The sequence below is a fragment of the Grampus griseus genome (assembly GCF_964374135.1).
Source record: "Grampus griseus genome assembly, chromosome: 3".
Lineage (NCBI taxonomy): Eukaryota > Metazoa > Chordata > Mammalia > Artiodactyla > Delphinidae > Grampus > Grampus griseus.
Window position 1 is genome coordinate 128,016,670 of NC_139019.1, and position 17,574 is coordinate 128,034,243.

Consider the following 17,574-nt stretch of genomic DNA (forward strand, 5'->3'; position numbering starts at 1 on the left):
CTTCCCACTAGCTATCTGTTTTACATTTGCTAGTGTATATATGTCCATGCCACTCTCTCACTTCGTCCCAGCTTACCCTTCCCCCCTCCATGTCCTCAGTCCATTCTCTACGTCCGCGTCTTTATTCCTGTCCTGCCCCTAGGTTCTTCAGAACCATTTTTTTTTTTTTTTTAGATTCCATATATATGTGTTAACATACAGTATTTGTTTTTCTCCTTCTGACTTACATCATTCTGTATGACAGACTCTAGGTCCATCCACCTCACTACAAATAACTCAATTTTGTTTATTTTTATGGCTAATATTCCATTGTATATAAGTGCCATGTCTTCTTTATCCATTCATCTGTTGATGGACACTTAGTCTGCTTCCATGTCCTGGCTATTGTAAATAGAGCTGCAATGAACATTGTGGTACATGACTGTTTTTGAATTATGGTTTTCTCCAGTTATATGCCCAGTACTGGGATTGCTGGGTAGTTCTACTTTAGTTTTTTTTTTTTTTTCTTTTTTTTTTTTTTTGCGGTACGCGGGCCTCTCACTGTTGTGGCCTCTCCCATTGCGGAGCACAGGCTCCGGACGCACAGGCTCAGCGGCCATGGCTCACGGGCCCAGCCGCTCCGCGGCATGTGGGATCTTCCCGGACCGGGGCATGAACCCGTGTCCCCTGCATCGGCAGGCGGACTCTCAACCACTGCACCACCAGGGAAGCCCTCTACTTTAGTTTTTTAAGGAACCTCCATAGTGGCTGTATCAATTTACATTCCCACCAACAGTACAAGAGGGTTCCCTTTTCTCCACACCCTCTCCAGCATTTATTGTTTGTAGATTTTTTGATGATGGCCATTCTGACCACTGTGAGATGATACCTCATTGTAGTTTTGATTTGCATTTCTCTAATGATTAGTGATGTTGAGCATCCTTTCATGTGTTTGTTGGCAATCTGTATATCTTCTTTGGAGAAATGTTTATTTAGGTCTTCTGCCCATTTTTGGATTGGCTTGTTTGTTTTTCTGATATTGAGCTGCATGAGCTGCTTGTAAATTTTGGAGGTTAATCCTTTGTCAGTTCCTTCATTTGCAAATATTTTCTCCCATTCTAAGAGTTGTCTTTTTGTCTTGTTTATGGTTTCCTTTGCTGTGCAAAAGCTTTGAAGTTTCATTAGGTCCCATTTGTTTAGTTTTCTTTTTATTTCCATCTCTAGGTGGTGGGTGAAAAAGGATCTTGCTGTGATTTATGTTATAGAGTGTTCTGCCTATGTTTTCCTCTAAGAGTTTGATAGCTTCTGGCCTTACATTTAGGTCTTTAATCCATTTTGAGTTTATTTTTGTGTATGGTGTTAGGGAGTGTTCTAATTTCATTCTTTTACATGTAGCTGTCCAGTTTTCCCAGCACCACTTAATGCAGAGACTGTCTTCTCTCCATTGTATATTCTTGCCTCCTTTATCAAAGATAAGGTGACCATATGTGTATGGGTTTATCTCTTGGCTTTCTATCCTGTTCCATTGATCTATATTTCTGTTTTGTGCCAGTACCATACTGTCTTGATTACTGTAGCTTTGTAGTATAGTCTGAAGTCAGGAAGCCTGATTGCCCCAGCTCCGTTTTTCTTTCTCAAGATTGCTTTGACTATTCGGGGTCTTTGTGTTTCAGTAGAAATTGTGAATTTTTTTGTTCTAGTTCTGTGGAAAATGCCATTGGTAGTTTGATAGGGATTGCATTGAATCTGTAGATTGCTTTGGGTAGTATAGTCATTTTCACAATGTTGATTCTTCCAATCTAAGAACATGGTATATCTCTCCATCTGTTTGTATCATTTTTAGTATCTTTCATCAGTGTCTTATAGTTTTCTGCATACAGGTCTTCTGTCTCCTTAGATCAGTTTATTCCTAGGTTTTCCTAGGTATTTTATTCCTTTTGTTGCAATGCCAACAAAAGTTAGCATTGTGTGGAGTGTTTCCTTAATTTCGCTTTCAGATTTTTCATCATTAGTTTATAGGAATGCAAGAGATTTCTGTGCATTAATTTTATCCTGCTACTTTACCAAATTCATGGATTAGCTCTAGTAGCTTTCTGGTAGCATCTTTAGGGTACTCTATGTGTAGTATCATGTTATCTGCAAACAGTGAGAGCTTTGCTTCTTCTTTTCTGATTTGGATTTCTTTTATTTCTTTTTCTTCTCTGATTGCTGTGGCTAAAACTTCCAAAACCATGTTGAATAATAGTGGTGAGAGTGGGCAACCTTCTCTTGTTCCTGATCTTAGTGGAAATGGTTTCAGTGTTTCACCATTGAGAATGATGTTGGCTGTGTGTGTTGTCATATATGGCCTTTATTATATTGAGGTAAGTTCCCTCTATGCCTACTTTCTTTAGGGTTTTTTTAATCAAAAATGGGTGTTGATTTCTGTCTAAAGCTTTTTCTGCATCTATTGAGATGATCATATGGGTTTTCGCCTTCAGTTTGTTAATATAGTGTATCACATTGATTGATTTGCATATATTGAAGAATCCTTGCATTCCTGGGATAAATCCCACTTGATCATGGTGTGTGATCCTTTTAATGTGCGACTGGATTCTGTTTGCTAGTATTTGGTTGAGGAGTTTTGCATCTATGCTCATCAGTGTTATTGGCCTGTAGTTTCCTTTTTTTGTGACATCTTTGTCTGGTTTTGGGATCAGGGTGATTGTGGCCTCTTAGAATGAGTTTGGGTGTATTCCTCCCTCTGCTGTATTTTAGAAGTGTTTGAGAAGGACAGGTTTAACTCTTCTTTCAGTGTTTGATAGAATTCGCCTGTGAAACCATCTGGTGCTGGGCTTTTATTTGTTGGAAGATTTTTAATCACACTTTCAATTTCAGTGCTTGTGATTCGTCTGTTTTTATTTTCTGTTTCTTCCTGGTTTAGTCTCAGAAGGTTGTGCTTTTGTAAGAATTTGTCCATTTCTTCCAGGTTGTCCATTTTATTGGCATAGAGTTGCTTGTAGTAATCTCTCATGATCTTTTGTATTTCTGCAGTGTCAGTTGTAACACTCCTTTTTTCATTTCTAATTCAATTGATTTGAGTCTTCTCCCTTTTTTTCTTGATGAGTCTGGCTAATGGTTTATCAATTTTGTTTATCTTCTCAAAGAACCAGCTTTTAGTTTTTTTGATCTTTGCCATTGTTTTCTTCATTTCTTTTTCATTTATTTCTGATTTGATCCTTATGATTTCTTTCCTTGTGCTAACTTTGGGGTTTTTTGTTCTTTCTCTAATTGCTTTAGGTGTAAGGCTAGGTTTTTTATTTGAGATATTTCTTGTTTCTTGAGGTAGGATTGTATTGCTATAAACTCCACTCTTAGAACTGCTTTTGCTGCATCCCAGAGGTTTTGGGTCATCATGTTTTAATTGTGAATTGTTTCTGAGTTCTTTTAAATTTCTTCTTTGATTTCTTCAATGATCTCTTGGTTATTTCATACTGTATTGTTTAGCCTGCATGTGTTTGTATTTTTTACATATTTTTTCCTGTAATATCTAGTCTCATAGGGTTGTGGTCAGAAAAGATACTTGATACAATTTCAATTTTCTTAAATTTACCAAGGCTTGATTTGTGACCCAAGATACGATCTATCCTGCAGAATGTTCCATGAGCACATGAGAAGAAAGTGTATTCTGTTCTTTTTGGATGGAATGTCCTATAAATATCAAGGCCATCTTGTTTAATGTGTCATTTAAAGCTTGTGTTTCTTTATTTATTTTCATTTTGGTTGATCTGTCAGTTGGTGAAAGTGGGGTGTTAAAGTCCCCTACAATGATTGTGTTACTGTCGATTTCCCCTTTTATGGCTGTTAGCATTTGCCTTATGTATTGAGGTTGTGTGCATAAATATTTACAGTTGTTATATGTTCTTGTTGGATTGAACCCTTGATCATTATGTAGTGTCCTTCTTTGTCTCTCGTAATAGTGTTTATTTTAAAGTCTATTTTGTCTGAGATGAGGATTGCTACTGCAGCCTTCCTTTGATTTCCATGTGCATGGAATATCTTTTTCCATCCCCTCACTTTCAGTCAGTATGTGTCCCTCTGTCTGAAGTGGGTCTCTTGTAGACAGCATATATACGGTTGTTGTTTTTGTATCCATTCAGCCAGTCTATGTCTTTTGGTTGGAGTATTGAAGCCATTTACATTTACTGTAGTTATTGATATGTATGTCCCTATTACCATTTTCTTAATTGTTTTGGGTTTGTTATCGTAGGTCTTTTCCTTCTCTTGTGTTTTCTGCCTAGAGAGGTTGCTTTAGCATTTGTTGTAAAGCTGGTTTGGTGATATTGAATTCTCTTAGCTTTTTCTTGTCTGTAAAGGTTTTAATTTCTCCGTCAAATCTGAATGAGACCCTTGCTGGGTCGAGTAATCTTGGTTGTACGTTTTTCCCTTTCATCACTTTCAGTATGTCCTGCCACTCCCTTCTGGCTTGTAGAATTTCTGCTGAAAGTTCAGCTGTTAACCTTATAGGGATTCTCTTGTATGTTATTGGTTGTTTTTGTTTGCTGCTTTTAATATTTTTTCTTTGTATTGAATTTTTGATAGTTTGATTAATATGTGTCTTGGCGTGTTTCTCCTTGGATTTATCCTGTATGGGACTCTCTGCACTTCCTGGACTTGATTGACTATTTCCTTTCCCATATCAGGGACGTTTTCAACTATAATCCCTTCAAATATTTTCTCAGTCCCTTTCTTTTTCTCTTCTTCTGGGTCCCCTATAATTCGAATGTTGGTTTGTTTAAATGTTGGTTTGTTTAATGTTGTCCCAGAGGTCTCTGAGACTGTCCTCAATTCTTTCTTTTTTTCTTTATTCTGCTCTGCAGCATTTATTTCCACTATTTTATCTTCAAGGTCACTTATCCGTTCTGCCTCAGTTATTCTGCTATTGGTTCCTTCTAGAGAAGTTTTAATTTCATTTATTGTGCTGTTCATCAGTGTTTGTTTGCTCTTTAGTTCTTCTAAGTCCTTGTTAAACATTTCTTCTATTTTCCCCATTCTATTTCCAAGATTTTGAATCATCTTTGCACTCATTACTCTGAATTCTTTTTCAGGTAGGCTGCCTATTTCCTCTTCATTTGTTTGCTCTTGTGGGTTTTTATCTTGCTCCTTCATCTTCTGTGTTTTTCTCTGTCTTATCATTTTGGTTAACTTACTGTGTTTAGTCTCCTTTTCACAGGCTGCAGGTTCATAGTTCCTATTGTTTTTCATGTCTGCCTCCAGTGGCTAAGGTTGTTTCAGTGGGTTGTGTAGGCTTCCCTGTGGAGGGGAGCTGTGCCTGTGCTCCGGTGGATGAGGCTGGATTTTGTCTTTCTGATGGGCAGGACTGCATCCGGTGGTGTGTTTTGGGGTGTCTGTCACCTTTTTATGATTTTAGGCAGACTGTCTGCTAATGGGTGTTGTTGTGTTCCTGTCTTGGTAGTTGTTTGGCATAGGGTGTCCAGCATTGTAGCTTGCTGGTCATTGAGTGGAGCTGGGTCTTAATGTTGAGATGGAGATCTCTGGGAGAGCTTTCACCATTTGATATTACATGGAGCTGGGAGGTATCTGGTGTACCAGTGTCCTCAACTCGACTCTCTCACCTCAGAGGCACAGGCCTGACTCCTGGCTGGAGCACCAAGGCCCTGTCAACCACACGGCTCAGAAGAAAACAGGGGGAAAAGGAAGGAAAGAAAGAAGAAAATGAAATAAAGTAAAGTTATTGAGTAAAAATTTTTTTTAATTATTAAAAAATATTAAAAAGTACAATAAAAAGAAAGAAGAGAGCAACTAAACCAGAAAACAAATCCACCAATGATAACAAGTGCTGAAAACTATACTTACAAAAAAAAAAAAACAAAAACTATGGACAGACAGTACTGCAGGACAAATGGTAAAAGCAAAGCTATACAGACATACTCACATAAAGAAGCATACACATACACCCTCACAAAAAGGAAAAAAAATATATGTATAGAAAAAAAAGACCAAGTCAATAAACAAATCTACCAATGATAATAAACTAAATACTAAAGTAAGATAAACATAAAACCAGAAACAAATTAGATGCAGTGAGCAAACCCCAAGTCTACAGTTGATACCAAAGTCCACCGCCTCATTTTTGGGATGATTTCTTGTCTATTCAGGTATTCCAGAGATGCAGGGTACATCAAGTTGATTGTGGAGATTTAATCCACTGCTCCTGAGGCTGCTGGGAGAGATTTCCCTTTCTCTTCTTTGTTCGCACAGCTCCCAGGGTTCAGCTTTGGATTTGGCCCTGCCTTTGCCTGTAGGTCCCCTGAGGGTGTCTGCTCCTCACTCAGACAGGACAGGTTTAAAGTAGCAGCTGATTAGGGGGCTCTGGCTCACTCAGGCCAGGGGAGAGGGAGGGGTACGGAATGTAGGGCGAGCCTGCGGCGGCAGAGGCTGGCGTGACATTGCACCAGCCTGAGGCGCACCGTGTGTTCTCCCAGGGAAGTTGTCCCTGGATCACGGGACCCTGGCAGTGGTGGGCTGCACAGGCTCCTGGGAGGGGAGGTGTGGATAGTGACCTGTGCTCGCACACAGGCTTCTTGGTGACTGCAGCAGCAGCCTTAGCATCTCATGCCCGTCTCTGGTGTCCGTGCTGATAGCTGTGGTCCGGGCCTCTCTCTGGAGCTTGTTTAGGCGGTGCTCTGGATCCCCTCTTCTCGCACACCCCGAAACAATGGTCTCTTGCCTCTTAGGTAGGTCCAGACTTTTCCTAGACTCCCTCCTGGCTAGCTGTGGTGCACTAGCCCCCTTCAGGCTGTGTTCACACAGCCAACCCCAGTCCTCTCCCTGGGTTCTGACCTCCGAAGCCCGAGCCTCAGCTCCCAGCCCCGCCCTCCCCGGCGGGTGAGCAGACAAGGCTGTCAGGCTGGTGAGTGCTGGTCGGCACCAATCCTCTGTGCGGGAATTTCTCTGCTTTGCCCTCTGCACCCCTGTTGCTGTGCTCTCCTCCATGGCTCCGAAGCTTCCCCCCACCACCTCCGGTTTCCACCAGTGAAGGGCCTTCCTTGTGTGTGGAAACTTATCCTTCTTCACAGCTGCCTCCCAGAGGTTTAGGTCCTGTGCATATTCTTTTGTCTCTGTGTTTTCTTTTTTCTTTTGCCCTACCTAGGTACTTGGGGAGTTTCTTGCCTTTTGGGAAGTCTGAGGTCTTCTGCCAGCATTCAGGAGGTGTTCTGTAGGAGTTGTTCCACATGTAGAGGTATTTCTGATGTATTTGTGGGGAGGAAGATGATCTCCACGTTTTACTCCTCTGCCATCTTGAAGGTCTCCAGGCTTTTTGTTTTTTAATTTAGGTACCTCATTCCTTGTCTGTCCTGAGAATGAAATGAGTGACTCTTATGAATTTTGTCACTGCTCACAGCTTGGCATGCTTCTGGGAAAAAAAAAAAAATTGTTCATGGGGGAATCAGTATAATTTAAGACCCTGTTACACACAAAGCTACCAACAAAGTTGTATACAGGAAAGATAGAGTTCTATTCCTGTTTTTACCACTAAAACTGGTTTGTGCCCATACACAAATAGTTGTTTGTTTGTGTTTTGGTACTATGTCACGGTCAGCCTAAATGTAAATGAGAGGGTGCGAATTGGTGGTTTCTTGGGCAAAGCCATAGCTAGGATCGGTCGGGGGGATTACCATGGGAAAGAGCTGGTAGGTTAAGCCTACCTGTTGTGTGGTTTGATGGGGGTGTATTCACATGAAAGGCTATCATCCTTTCCCTGTGTTGGCCGTGATTCCCAAGGTCTTGCTCTGTTTCCTCTGATATTTTTTCATTAGAGTCTTAACAAAAGCCAATCCCATGCATGTCTTTATTTTTGTTGATTCCTTTAAAGTCATACCTGGGGTAGAAAGGTTCCCCTGCTCCCCATCCCACTGTGCCTCTGCTGTAGGGTCTTGTCCTGAATTCTTATGCTTCTTAAGTTTCCAGGACTGAAGCATCTCTCGCTAAGTAGAATGAACAGCCTTTGTCTTCTGTGAGGCTTTAGATCACGGAGATTTGGCAGAGTGGGTAATCTTTCTGGCAGAGCCATATGAAATATTCGTCCATCACATCTAGAGGCCTAAGTGTGGGAGGCAACCTTGGCGAATTGGGAAATAACTGAAGTGTGGCTTTCAGGTCCAGCCTCTAAATAAGAAAGATAGGCTTAAGGGGTTGTTCTTCCAGTAGGATTTGCCTTCTAACAGGGGAAGTTAGAAGACCTCGTCAACTGGGAAAAATAAATCTTTAAAGGTGAAACTTCTGAAGGGTATCTGGGGTTGTGAAAGATATTGTTAGTTGACCTGAACATACCCCCAAATCCAACAAAATGGGCTTTTTTTTTTTCGCTATATAGTTAAAATTAGCCCCAGGAAGTTATCTTGGTAATTTTACTTAGACTTGAAATACATGACAAAAATTGGCCATTTCTCTCCTATGTTACTTTCTCTCTTTTCCTACCAGGACCACAGTTGCAGGTAGTGGTGACACCAGAATTTCTCTGTGGGTGAGTCTTAAATGGCCTGGAAAGCTCGTCTTGATATTGACAAATTATTTGACTTTAATATACTTATTTGATGTAGCTAGAGTAGAAAATCACTTTGCCGAGAATGGAGACAACTATATATATTACTTGCTTTGACTTTTCTCTAATTTGATGAGGACATAGGGTTCAAAGATGGTGGTAGGTAGTAAATGTCCCAGGGTCACAAAAGAAGTCCATAGAAGGGCTGGGCTTTCAAACCAAGTCTCAGATTCTGAGGAAAGCAAATCCTTTGCCATAAAGCAGTTAATTAACTTTATAGCTTCAATAGGAGAGAATATTTGCTTTCTCCAGTGAGTACCCTTTCTCCAAGGCCAGCTCAATACTGAGAGCCCTGCAGACGTATTGATTATACAGAACACGTTATGCAGTTCTCCAAGGTGTATGAGAGGTTTTTGTTTGTGTGTTTGATTTGAACTTCTTAGCCAACGGTATTTTACAGGTATTCTAAATGAAAGGGTGGTTTCTATTTAAACTCATAAGTATTTTGTGAGTCATAGAGAAGAAAAAGAAAGACAGTAGAAGAAAATTCTGCTCTAAAATTATAAAATTTCAAGGTGTTACGTAAAAGGAAAGTTTAGTAGAGCTAGTGGATTAATAAAGACTAACGAGGCAGCCAAGCCTCATCTCGGAGAAGAGTTAGGCTTTCAAGTCAGTATGTGAGGCCAAAATAGAGTTTAGTTAAAACTACCCTTGAAAATACGTATACAGGTGACATAATACCTGAGAAGTCCAACCAGGACTTCTGCCAGTTTTTCTTCCAGACAGAAGAGATACTTATTTGCCAGTTTCACCTCCAGTGACAGAACAGATACCTCTTTATTTGCATGAGTACAGACAAAGAATTCTCAGGGTTGTGTTATGTGGAAAAAAGTGCAGTGTGTCTTTAAAGACAAATAGTATGCAGCCTTGTAAGATGCTCACTGAGGGAAGGTGCAGTGCAGGTGAGGAGGGGATCTGCTAAGGGAACAGTCACTTTAAGTCCCCGCTGAGGGGAATGGTGTATGGAATCGTCCTCTCCTGCTCTCACTCTCTCTGATTTTCTTACTTAATGCTCTTCCCCACAACTCTAGAATGAGTCTAATTGAATATGCCTAAATGCATGTAAGACAGAGAAGAACTTAAAAACCAGGTTTTGACTCTAGTTCTAATCTGATGTTTCTCAACAACCTCACTTCTTCTCTCTCCCCTCTTCCCTTTCTTGTACACATACTTAGTTTGCGCCTATATGTACCAGAGACTACAGAAAGCACTCATGTGAACCAAAGGCCCACCCCTATGGAGTTCATAGACTTAATGGGGAAGAAAAAAAATTAAAACAACAAATAATTGCTAATAGAGTTATTCCATCAAGAGGAAATAGAAGTTCAGAGTACTAGGAGATCATGTAACTGGACAACCTAATCATATCAGGCTTGGGTTTGGGGGAGCAGAACTCATGCTACTTGATACCTGTGAGACCTTAAGCACATCACTTAAATGTCTCAATTTTTGTTTGCTCAGCAACTGCATTAGTTGTTGTAAGAATTCGATTGAACAGGATAACCTATTAGTTGGAACATAAATTATTTGTCCTATTGTTGCCCATCTGTCCTGTGTGCACATTTGTTTTGGGCTCTACCAGAAGTACATGAGAGGTATAAGATACAGACTTGCCTTTTTTTCTGCTTGGAAAGTTAGATTAGTTCAAGGGAATAATGAAGAGATTATATTGTAAGACTTAAGCAAAGCATGTCACGTGAGTTCAAAGAAGGGAGAAATCCATCAAGGAGGGTGATAATATAGGGCGGTCTTCAAATAGTTGACTGGATTTTGTGAGTTTATCTAGAGGGGACAATGAAATGTAAAGTATTATTCTGCTATAATAAGGGATGAAGTACTGATATACGCTATAACGTAGATGAGCCTCGAAAACATTGTGCTAAGTGAAAGAAGCCACACACAAAGGCCACACGTTATTAGATTCCATTTCTGTGGAATTAAGTTCAGTATATTCTTTAGCATCCAGCAGCAAGTATTCCTGTTCTGAAGTAGTTCATCACAGAAGAATTGGAAAAAAAAAAAAAAAAAAAAGATCATGTGCTGAGTACTTACCATGGTGAGTGACACTGTGAGAGGTGTCAGTCACGTGTAATAGGAACATGTGAAATGCACAAGTAGCAGTCCATCAATGAAATGTACAGAGAGGGACCGACCCATAATAAGGGACATATGAAAAGATCCAGTGGTGCCAGGCCTTGGGAATTAGGCACAGTTCAGTTCCTGACTCCTTCCCTTACAAATTACTGATTTTGGTTGGAAGGTTATTAACCAATCTCTGACATTTCTTTTTCATTTTTAAGATGGATATAATTACACAATGCTGAAAAATGACCACAGCAAGTGAGATACCTCATGCACTATTCCTAGCACATAGGATGTTCTCAATGCAAGTTCCTGGAGGAATTTCAACGCCGGCAGAGGCAGCTTCAAAGTAGGCACTCTCACAAATGTCTTACTGAAGGAGACTGAAGTCCAGCTAATTATTGTTATTATAAAAGTCAGTGCATGTTAAATGTGAAAGGAATGGCACAGGTGATATGTATTATTGTAAAGACAGTGTAGTCAACATAATTTAGTATGAGATCAGTGTTTCAATGCCCTAGGTCTACCACTTACTAACTGAGATTTCAATCAATTTTTTTTTCTAATCTGAGAAAAAAGGAATTAAGCTTCTTCATTCTTAGAGGGTTGGAGTTATATAAATAGACGAAAAGTATCTAGCAAAATGCCTGGTCCCCAGCAAATTCATTATAGAGATTGGTTGGAGGAAAGGGAGTATTTCGGATCTAAATAACCAGGAAAGGGTTATTGAGATGGTAGAACTTTGTGTCACTCCTAAACAACAGTTGAACAGTTGAGTTTTCAGAAGCACAGGGCATTCCGGGTCAGACATCTTGTTTTAGCTCCCACATTAGCTTCTTCTCACCTGAGTGTGTGACAGTTGCTCTATTTGTGGTCGTTGTCTGCTTTCAGGTTGATTCCAGATGGATGAAGAGTGAGACAAAGTGTGCAGGCAGGAGTCACTCAGTGACAGTTTAGGTCAGAGGTTTTCAAAGTGGAATGCCTGCATACCAAGAGGTAACACAGGGATATGGGGAGGAAATAGAACTTACATTTATATGTATTTTAATGTATCAGTTTGAATTTTAAAAACATTTTGTGTCTATTTAAAATGTACATAATATGGAATCTGTATGGATTCATAAATAAATCTACTGAGGGTGCACAATCAAAAATATCTTACCGAAGAGAGTACACAATCACACTTCGGGACCAGTAGTCTAGATAGCAGCCTACTAACTCTTCTGGGAATTCAAATTCCTGCTCCTAGCCCAGTGATGGCAATGGAGAAAATGAATCAATACAGAAGGAAGGGCAAGCCAACCAGCCTGAATTTCTCTTTTAGTTTTATAGAAAGGAAATTGTCAGGGAAGGGGAAATTTCCCCCTCTACCCCTCTTGTGTTCTTGAGGCTGGAACAATAATAAAATTGACACAGGACAAATTAACAGGAGAAAACAAAATACATCTTGGCCTCTCCCGTTGCGGAGCACAGGCTCCGGACGCACAGGCTCAGCGGCCATGGCTCACGGGCCCAGCCGCTCCGCGGCATGTGGGATCTTCCCGGACCGGGGCACGAACCCGCGTCCCCTGCATCGGCAGGCGGACTCTCAACCACTGCGCCACCAGGGAAGCCCCAAAATACATCTTAATTCATGCACTTGGAGGTCTCATAGAAATAGGACTTAAGAAGTGGCGAAAGCAGGCAGCTTTTATATGTTTTACACTAATAAACAATAAATTGGTCAATTCCTCAATTGACAGGAAAAAGTAACTTAGGTTTTGGGTGATCAGTTAGTGAAGAATCTAAGCAGATTTTGGGCTTGAGGTATTAAATTAAAGAAGTAACATTGTTTGTTTACGCAGGCTTTGGGGCCCGAATTCCCTATCTCTGGAGATCAGGGTGTCCTTTTACCCCCAGATGCAGGAAGGGTGCCTTTCACATGAGAGATTTATTTCCTGCTTTCAGGGAGACAGGAGGGTCAAAGTTTCCCCTGTGCATCAGTTGTTTCTTAAGGAACTTTAATTCAAAAGAATCAATATGCCATTAAGGCATATTTTGGGGCAGCATACCCTGGCCCCCAACAAAACCAGGATTCTGAAAACCAGAAACATCTGCTCAAGTAGAGTAAAGGAAGGAATGTAGCTAGGAGCTAGAGCCTCCCATGAAAGAACTGTTTTTCTTGGGGTGATGGGGTAAATGTATGTGCCTTGATGTAGTTATGGGAGTTGAAGGGGTCCTAGTCAGTTTTTAGTTTTTGATTTTGTCTTTTTCTACTAAATAACCCTGGCAAACCTTAACTATATCCCGGTCCTCTAAACACCTATTAGAAAGGCTAGTGCTAAGAAAATCCATCATCCCTTTCCCCTCCCAGAGTTCTCTCCATGACTCTTGTATCCTCAGTTGATTCTGTTTCAAAAACGTAATTTCACTGAATGACAAATGCTCTTTGTGGTAAAGCACACTCAGTTCATGTGACCCTGGGTGCCTAAAGGGAATGGATTTTTCTCTCTGTGGAATTACCTTGGGAATCACTGAAGCATCTGTGAAGCCGTTCTTGCCAAGCAATATTTCTTTTTCTCCCCCCTGCAAGGGAAGGGGAGACTGGAGGTCTGGCTGGAGAATCTGTCCCCACTGAATTCTTTGCATTTTAAATAAAGAGAATCTCAGGAATCACTCGGTCTATTAACTCATGTGAAAAGGCTTCCATGGTTTAGATTAGCCATTCATTGAAGGCACAGTCTTGATTTTAAGCTTAAAAGGATATACGGATAGTATCTGCTTTGGGCAGCAGAAATATATTTGTTTATTGACTTTAAGAAAAATGATTTTTTTAGTAGAAAAAGGAATGGTGTGTTTCACAGATTCGATTATTAGGAGGAAGCATTGCCCCCAGGCACATGTTGTGTTCATTTAAAATGGAAATGAATCTCCACAATCATTCACTCTGAGTCCTCTCTGCCTCCATTATGCGAGACCACATGGGTCTTTATACTGAGAAGCAGTTCCACTCACAGCAGGCTGTTCCCTCTCCACATGGACAGTTGTCCTGCTTCAGAATCCTCTTGGGCTCCCTATCAAAGAGGAGGCCCTCTCCTCTCGGTATAACCAGGGCCAGCTCAGTGGGATGGGCACATCTGCACCTGCGAGAGAGTCACATCAGCATCCCCTCAATTAATGAGAACCTTCCAGTGCCTCCTTCTGAGAGAACCAAGCATGCAGAGAGTGGAAAGTTCAGTAGAGAGAATGCCTTAATGAGGGACAGATGGTTAAAAAGTGACGGATTCTGGGGCCATGGCTTCAGAGAAACTAGCAAGTGATTGGAATGAGAAGCAGTGGGTTAGACCTAACAGTGATGGAAATGTGAGGGAGAGGACAGGATGGCAAAGAAAAAAGGGCAGCAAGTTGCAAATCAAGAAACTGGGTGCCAGCCTGGGTTGAGCATCAGCCATCTGTGGACCCTTGGTGAACATCATTCTAGACTTTGCCCCTCAGTTTCCCTGTCTGTAACCAGGGGGTTTGGATAAGCTGACTCGTAAGGCTTCTTCTAGCTTTAGTACTCTGCTGAGCAGGAAAACCCATGCATTTCAATTTCCATTTGGCTATATGTTTATGGTCTTGTGTTTACATAAAGTTTTCTGTGTGTGAAAGAACTGTAATACATCTCAGTGCCTTTCTTTGTAATCTGTGGTCTATAAAATCGATATATGTAAGGTAGACATAGCAGTTACTACCTGAAACCTGTATGTCCATGAATTTAAACAGTGCTTCATGGCCAGGGATTAAGTCAGAAGCACTATTGTGGGAGGGGTGATAACCTAGATGTCTGACCCTGGGACTATCCTTCAACTCCTCTGAAATGCACAGTGGTGGTGATGCTTGCCCTGCATGAAAGCACAGGGCATAACTGGGTTACCATTTTAGGGTCTGAAATACTAAATTCTATACTGTGGAATTTATGCATTGCTAGTTGCTGTAGAGAATTTAACTCCCTGGATGCCTCTTGCTTTCATTGAAGGCATCCCCACAATTGCCTCTTTAGCCTTCCCAGAAAGGCAGCGTGATACAGTGATTGAGGCTAGACCCTTAAGTTTGAATCTCAACTATGTCACCTGCCATCTCTTTAAGGTTGCACCTCTCTTGGCCTCAGTTACTAAACTTCTAGAATAGGAACCACGATAATAGTTAACGTATAGGGTTTCATAAGGATAAACTGAAATCATACACATAAATTACCTATCTCAGGATCTGATGTGTAGTAAGAACATAGTAAAAAAAAAACAAAACAAAACACGGTCGTTATTCTCATATGTGTCAGAGCCAACCATAGGTGCCACCTTCTCAATTAATGCACTTTTCATTACTTTGGCCCATAGAGATCTATTCAATCTCAAATGGTAGCACTTAATATTTTTATAGCCTCATGTTTCTCTTGCCTATACACTGTCTTGGAATAGTCTCTAACGGCAAAACTTCCCAATCATATAATAAGCTCCCTAGTAAAACAGGAGGGGCCTGAGACAAGTTAAGTATCTTGGTCAAACTGAAGCAGCTAATAAATGGCTCAGTTCTTATTTTCTGGCTCCCAAACCACTATCCCTCATGGCTTCACATAATAATCCTCTACTCCCTAAAAGGAAGACTGGTTGAGTTTTCTCATAGGTGGTACTAAGTAGAGAGCACTTTTCTGGGAGTTGGTAATCCAGGCTTGAGGAATGTCACAGCTAGACTGCCAGGCTACCCTGTTGTAGAAATAGGAGCATGCAGCTTTCCCTGTGTGAGCTTCAGTTTCTCCAGCTTTAAAATAAGATGGTAGTGGTCATAATTGATAAGAGCTTGGGTACTAGGGCTAGACAGAATGGGCCCATCTGGATGCTGTCACTGGTTTGTAGCCCTGAGCATGTTACTCAACCTTTCTAAATTAGCTCAGTTTCTTCAGGTAAGGTGAAGATATTGATACCACATCCCACGAAGAGCTGTGAGGATTAAATGAAGTAGCGCGTGTAAAGCACTTGTCATAGTGCAGGGACCGTGGTTGTGTTTTCTTGTTGCTGGTATTGTTATCCTTAACAATAATAATACCATCACCATCACCATCTCTATTAGGTTTTATAACACAGCAGGAAAGAACAATAGACTATGAAGTCAGACTCTACTTAGATTTAAAAACCAACTGCGTTTCTTACTAGCTGTGAGAACTTTGGCAGGTGACCTCTGGCAAGTGACCTCGCTCTTCTAATTCTTAGCTTATTCATTTGTAGAATGGGGGTAGTGATAATCATTCCTTTATAAGCTTGATGTGAGGATTAAATGAAGTAGTGTTCTGTACACTGCCAAGCACTTGAGTATTCAACTATGAGCTGATATAAGTCATAATGATAATATCTCTCCAGCTATAACTTCATGATCCCTTAGTTATAAGTTGAAGCTTTGAAAAGAAATCGAACTTACGCTCTGGAACTTGGTAAAGCCATCTGTGGGTAGGCATGGAATAAACGTCCTCAGATGCAGACTGCCAGACATCTGCCTACAGCCAGTGCAGCAGCCTTTGGAAGAAAACAAATGGGATGTGGCAGGCTTTTGGTCTCCTTCCCTAGAACCTGTGTCTTGGCACTGATGCGCCTGCTTCTGCAGACCAGCTGGTCAAATGAAGACCAGCTGACTTTCTCCCCACCTTGCTCTTCATGTTAGCAAATGGAGGAGAACACATAAGAGGTTTCCCTGGAGGAGGTGTGATGAAACCTGAGACCCTGTAGACAATAATGAAATGAAACAGTGATGAAGACATTCTGGTGGAAATAAGGGAGACAGGAAAGTAATGGTCAGTAGGAATGAGTGTTCTTTGCAAAGGTACTTCCCTTTCATTAAGAGAGACCTCTTTTAGGGCTTCCCTGGTGGCGCAGTGATTGAGAGTCCGCCTGTCGATGCAGGGGACACGGGTTCGTGTCCCGGTCCGGGAAGATCCCACATGCCATGGAGCGGCTGGATCTGTGAGCCATGGCCACTGAGCCTGCGCGTCCGGAGCCTGTGCTCCGCAACGGGAGAGGCCACACAGTGAGAGGCCCGTGCACTGCAATGAAGAGTGGCCCCCACTTGCCGCAACTAGAGAAAGTCCTCGCACAGAAACAAAGACCCAGCACAGCCAAAAATAAAAAAATAAATAAATATAAAAATAAATAAAATTAAAATTTACCTATTTTTTTTAAAAAAGAAAAGATGATGGTAAAACATTTAGTCTAATGCATGGCATTTGGTCATCACTCAATAAATGTTAAGTAAGTGACGGTAAGATTATGAAGAAATCCTGTCTCTGTAACTGCAAATTAAGAAAGTCCCTTTATCTTTTCTGAATCTCAGTTTCCACTTATATACAACAAGAAATCTAGACACAAATCAGTAATATCTCCCAAAGACCTCCACATAAGGAGTCTTTTGCAAGAAATAACCCAAGAGACAGAGTTAGGAAGAATTTGACTGTTCTTGGGGATCCTAGTTTCAAAGGTTTGGGGCAGGATGAAGACATCTTGTTCTCCTTTGATGATATAATTTTCTAAGTCTGTCTTTTAGTTCTGCATAGCTCTTTGGAAGTAATGACTTTACCAGACTTAGAAAAAGAACACTGAAAAAGATGCCTCTGTGGTCCTGTGATGCCAAGTAGTCATGTGGCCTCAGGCAGAGGTTCATATTCCCCAGTGGTCAAACAGGGGACTTTAACTGGATGAATTGTAAGGTTCTCTTGAGGTATGAAGCTTTGAGTGTAAGATTCTAAACTATTGCCTGTCATTTTTTCCTGATCAGAGCCTTAGTTTCATTAGGTCCCATTTGTTTATTTTTGGTTTTATTTCCATTACTCTAGGAGGTGGATCAAAAAAGATTTTGCTGTGATTTATGTCAAAGAGTGTTCTTCCTATGTTTTCCTCGAAGAGTTT